The following is a 6,718-nucleotide window of genomic DNA, read 5'->3' as shown; positions in this document are numbered from 1 at the left end:
TTTGCAATGCATTTTTAAAACTTAATTCGGCCATGTTTGCTGATGATACAAATCTATTTCTAACGAACAATGATATCAAGAAATTATACTCAGATATGAATATTGAACTAAATAAAGTAAATAATTGGTTTAGGGCTAACAAACTCTCACTTAACTCAGAGAAAACAAACTATATATTATTCCATAAAGAAACACAAGAAGAAAACCTTCCTCTTAAGTTGCCTGACCTTATCTTAAATGATAACTTAATTAAAAAACAAGCCACTATTAGATTCTTAGGAGTTTTTGTTGATGAGAATTTATCCTGGCTTCCTCAAATAAGATATATTCAATCTAAAATCATTAATATAATTGGTATGATGTATCGAGTTCGCTCATATATCAATAAACAAAGTCTCAAACTAATATATTTTGGACTAATTCATTGCTTCATCAGCTATGCAAACATAACATGGGCGAGTACGCAACCATCAAAACTTAAAAAAGTTTATAGTCTACAAAAATATGCTAGCAGAATCATTTACCCTAAAAATAAGCGTGAACACGCCAAACCTATAATGAAAGATACGAAAATGATGGATATTTATGAAATAAATATCTATCAGCATTTAATTTTTATGCATCGATTCAATAAAAATCTCTCTCCTGCAAACTTTAATAACAAGTTTAAAATAAACATAAATGAAAACTATTATCTAGGAGCAAATATTAGTAACTCATATGAACTGCCTCAAATCTTTAATAAATATGCTGAATATAGCATTGCATATCGAGGACCAAATATATGGAATAGTTATCAAAAAGGATTCAAATGTATGACAAAGTCTTTAAGTTTAAGTTCATTTAAGTTTCTAATAAAAAAGGAAATTTTTAAAATTTGAGAACCATTTGTGCTTAAAGGGATCACCAAGTAATTTTAATTATTTTAGTATTTATTTTATTTGATCTTTTTTTGATTTACTGATTAGCGCAGCAGTTTTATGCCCATTAGGGTTTTTAATTTAATATCTATATTCTATTAAAAATGTATAAAGGGGCTCTATGAAAAGATTGCGATGATGTATTGTCATTTTCATCTTCTTTGAGCCCCTGTCTGTTTAACTCTTTATTTTATAAGAATCATTTTAAAAAAGAACAGTTTTTATTTTTTATTGTATATACAAAAACGGTTGTTGACAAAATTTTGCTGTTTTCTTTGTTTCTACGGACATATTTTTATTTTTTTCTTGTATATATATGTTGATTATTTATTGTTAAACAGCAAAAAAAAATAATAATAAAAAATAAAAAAACATTATTGTAAAAATACTCATTTAGGTGTTGTATTAAAATAATAACTTTAATTTTCATTTAAAAAAATGTTTTTTTATGGATAATTTTCCCAAATAATGCTGAATTTAAATGTCAAGTTATATTCATTGAAAAAAACGCTAATACGTGCTTTTATGAAAAAATCAAATCCATAGGCTTATCTATAGCCAATCTCCAAGGTACTTTACGTCGAAAACTACATCTTTTCTAAATAAAACTACGCTCAACGATTTGATATAGTCACATAACTTTACATTACAGATTATAATAGTGGTTAAAATAATTTTTCCACACAAACCAAATATGTCATACTCTTTGATGAAAAAATTTTCATACATTGTAATTAAAAAAACTAATATTTTAGTTCGAAAAAACGTGTACCATGCCTTAGTTGCATTGAGTACGGATATCAAAAGTTTTAAAAATAATTATTTTTGCGGATTGCTGATTTTTTTTTATATATATTTTTTTAACAGATTTATCCTTAATATAAATTTAAAAAAATTATATTTGATTATTAAGATCATTATTAATTATTAAGAGTATAGATATTTTTTTTTGTCCATGTACTTTATCCAAAGTCTCGATGTCCTTCATCTAAATTTTTCCTATCATAGGACAGAAAAAATTTGACATTGGACATTTATATACTTTAATACTAATATACTATAATTTTAATATTATTATATTAAACATAATACTAATAGTATTAGTAATACGAAGCTCTAATTTTTTTCTAATGTTATAATTATAAGTGGATGAGAGATTTATAACACTCGAATATGAAACTGAGCTCAGTTTCATATTCGAGTGTTATAAATCTCTCATCCACTTATGCCTTCAATTAAATTAATTTCTAACTTTAAATATTAAAGTATAGATTTAATTATAGTATATTATGAATTAACTTATAAAATTAATTTTGTATGTTGTCTCGTATTTTATGCTTACTTTTTTTTTTTTTATAAATAAGTTAAAAGTTATAAATATAAATAAGTTAAAAAAGGAGATTTAGAAATAAAAAAAACTATTCTTTATTCCCACCCCTTTAAATCTCTTTCTTTAAGTTTAAAATAAATTAAAAAGCGTTATAATGTTTGATAAAGGACCCCAATTGCAGGCCGGTGCACAGTGAACCGACTCATACAATCTAGCTGGACCAAAGTCAATTTAAGGAATCAATTAGTAGATATTCCCATGATACTACTGAATACTCCCTAGAGAAAATTTCAAAATATTAATTAGTTCACGCGTTTTTAAGTATTAAATAATTAGCGCTCAAGTGTCACTTAAAGATAAACATAATTTTGTAAAAAAAATAGCTGCAATTTTGCTGTGTAACAATAACTTATAACTAATTTATTGTGAATAATAATGAACTCTGCTGTGATGAATTTTACATTAGAGTGTGTGTACTTTGTATTTTATCGAAAACTTATTTAAAATAATTGGCATATGATATTCTGTAGATTTAATATGGCAAATGATATTCTGTAGATTTAAAAAAACTATGTTAAAATTGCAATTTCTTTTTCGTTTTTTAATTTTCAAAGCATATAACTAATTTTATCCAAATATATCCAGGCTGATTTTTTTATATATTATAACCACAACAATAAGGCGTCTAAATATAAAAATTTGGCTGCCCGCCTCTGCCCGTTTCATTTTTTATTTAATTTTTTTCAGACCGAGTGTATTCTATCACAAAATTGGAGTTATTTGAAGAATGGCAAAAACATATATAGGAAGAACGAAATTCTCTTTTGTGTTAGTTTTTGAAGGATTATACTAAAGAAGATTAAAAAGTTGATTAAAAGTTGGTTAGAGGGCAATAATTTAGAATTTAAAACAAGATTTCATTGGTCCTGTGCTTCCACAACATCTGAAGGAAGTCGGCTTCAAGGTCGGCCAAAGAAAAACTTTGAACGTTTGTCGGGTCAAAGAAACGTACCTACTTCTATTAGAAAAAGTACAGAAACCTTAGAGCGAAGAATATCTACTGATGTTATTTGTGGTAGCAGGCAGTTGAGTAGCGATGAGGCACTTGCTTATTATAAAGATTCTAAGTGTACTTGTCACTCATAAACAAACAAGAAAGTGGTCGATTAAAGCAGGGCATGAAGTGTTTCCGTCTTACTATAATTTATGTAAATCCAAAAGGTTGTGTTAGCCTCCAGAAGAATTTATTTCTCAGAAACACGAGCTGAAATTAAACTTCAAGCCATATTGAACAAAACAACTGAACGTTTAATTGAAACACTAAGTCAATTTCCCAAAAATGCATCCTCTAATTTGTCGCTTACGTTAATAAGCAAATGGAGATATGACGAAGTTCTGGCCACAGTACTTATAAACAAAGATTTGGGAACTCTGATGCTAATGATGAGTTTCTGTTTGTGTTAGAGTTTGTCCCGTTGAGATTTAGATGATGACTGTAATACTATTATTTGGCAAAATCCTCGGCCATCGTCAACACTTTATTGCCGGCCAATTAAATTCATATTTTCAAAAGAAACACAGGAATTTACTGTAATAGAAACTGACAAAGTTTTAAAAGAAACATCTGAACTTCTTTCAACACTGTGTACTGTTAGTGAGTTTAAATTTATTGTGAAACACAATCTGTTACCTACAATGACAGACGGAAAAGTATGCAATGCTTTAACCGATACGCGCCCTACACAAAAATGTTTTATTTATGGCGCTACTCCAAAAATGATGAATGGTGAATTAAAAGGTATGGTTGATAAAAAAGAAAATTACAATTTTGGTCTGTCCACCTTGCATGCTTGGATACGTACTTTCGAATGCTTGCTACACATTAGCTACCGTTTAGACATTAAAAAGTGGCAAGTTAGAGGCAATGAGGGTAAATGCTGTATTAGAGAACGTTCGGAAGAGATTAGACAAAAGTTTAGAAAACAATTGGGACTTATTGTGGATACACGGTGGTTTAATTTTAGGCATTTGCGGACATTTATTATGCGCATGCGTTACTTTAAAAACAACAACAACATCGTAATTTTGATTTTTTTTTGTAATCGTCTTTTACCGTAACCTAATAAAAAAGGTCACATCATTGCTTTGAAGATGTATAAATCAGATATAAACTATAAACTGATAAAATGTGTGGCCAAGGAAAACATATTTTATTTGAAATACTTAATTTATTAATTTTTATGTGATAAAATACGCAGGAAAGTCGAAAATTATTTTATGGTCATCCTTACTACTAAAACTTAATAATTAAGCATTTATTAGAATTTTTATGCTTTAAAGATATATATATTTAAAAAAAAGATGGTTTTAACTTTATAATAAAAAAAAATCAGAGTCCGGTTACTTTTTTAAGTTTAAAAATTTTGTACATCAAATCTTATATTTTAGCAATAAAAAAACACATAAAAATGTCACATGAAACAAAACTAAAAACATTATGCAGAATATGTGGAGAAAGTCTAGATAATGATAGTGTTCTTTTAACAAAACATATTGTTAGAATAGAATTTTGTTTTTTTATCCGAATCGATAAGGACCACCCAAATAAGCATCCTCAAAAAATGTGTTATAGATGCTTTTCAATATTAAGAAATATTGAAAAAGGTTCAAACACTGAATTAAAATTACGATCTTGGCCTGAAAATTGCAATGTAACTGAATGTGTTTGCTTTAAAGCCAATAAAGGAAGAAAAAAAAAGAAAAAGATAAGTGGAAGACCTTTAAGTATTAGTTATAGTGAAAATATTTAAACTAGACACAAAATAAATAACATACAATCTGAACTTTTACCTCAAACAAAATTTAATCTTAAACTGCAAGATATTAACTTCACTTTAAACCCTCATGTGCATCTTTGTGTGTGTACTATTTGCAACGAAATTATGCATAAACCAATTATTATAAAAAACTGTCTTCATTCATTCTGTGCACCATGTCTATTACCACTAATAATTGGCAAACTAATAACAAAAACAAAATGCCCTAAATGTTCCTTTTCAATTCCAAGTGATGGGTTAATTTCATTAACCAATGTCATTGAAGTGATAGAAAATTTGCAAGAAGTATGCAAGCAAGGTTGTGGTAGATTGTTTAAAGTCAAACAACTGTCAGAACGAAAGAAACATCAAAAAACTTGTCAGACAACTCCGATATCAAGTTCAACAACATTATCAATATCATCTTCATCAACTTCACAAATAAACTTTTCAGATATATTTGCATTGCATTCAACAAGTGTTATACCAAGAAATATTGAAGATGCTGCTCTGCATGTAATAAAACAAAAAATGTCTCAAACAAAATCCAATGTAATTGAATTTCCGACAGGAGGATCAAGGGTAAGACTATCTTTACAAAAAAAGGAACTGTAAAATTACTATAACAAAACAAAAATGCTTTTAATTTTATAATAGGAAACTATAGTATGATTTTTTGAATATTTTAAATAAATTACACAACATTTTAGCCCTTATGCTTCACATCAACACCAAGAGCCTACAAAGAAAGCTCAGATGTATGTTTACGCACAATTCGCAGACGACAATTACATCTAAAACATAATATGAGCAAAACATGTGGAGAAGGCATCAGTTCTACAATCAAGCAAACTGCTACTCTTTTGAAATCTTTCAATGAAAATGAAAAAGAAAATATTCTGAGCAAATCAAATATTTCAAAAGCCAAAATATCTGCTGAAGAAATGATCAGTTTAAAAGCAAACATGAGCAGTACTTATGTCAACATGAAAATATTATCTAGGTACACAAGATTGCAATTATTATATAGAAATCTTGAAAAGACAAATTCAATAATTTTAATAGTTATTGATAATAAAAAAAACATTATCATTTTAGGTGGTTGAAAAACAACAATGTAATTTGTGCTTCTAATGCAAAACAAAGAAATGTGGCTAAGAAATGGTCATGTGATGATCTTATTGTTAAAAACGCTCCATTTATGGTTGAAAAAAAAGAGGTTCTTATGAAATCAAGGAATTGCCATGCATATATCGAAAATCTACAAGGACATATAACAAATGTACTAGATAGACTAGATAGGTACAAACAAATCTTTTTAAAAAAATTCAAAAACATCCAACCAATATTTGACATAAACAAAATCATCAACTATTGGTTTCTTACCACAATTGTCAGGATTATGATAGGTTACAGTTTCTTTTTAAAGAAATGTATAATAATTTAATTGTGTTCAATTTTAGAGAAAAGCGGATTCGTGTATTTGTATTCGGTGATTATGAATTCTTATGTGCAATTTATAGAATAACTGGTGCAAATGGTAAGTACATATTTAATACAGATTTCTTTAAAAAAACTCATCTGGGCCAGATACATGCAACATGATTTATTTTGCTTTCTTAACACAAACTTGTTCAACTACTTTAGGTAGA

Source organism: Hydra vulgaris, chromosome 10 (assembly GCF_038396675.1).
Source record: "Hydra vulgaris chromosome 10, alternate assembly HydraT2T_AEP".
In the NCBI taxonomy this organism is placed as follows: Eukaryota; Metazoa; Cnidaria; class Hydrozoa; order Anthoathecata; family Hydridae; genus Hydra; species Hydra vulgaris.
Note: the sequence above shows the minus strand (reverse complement) of the source record.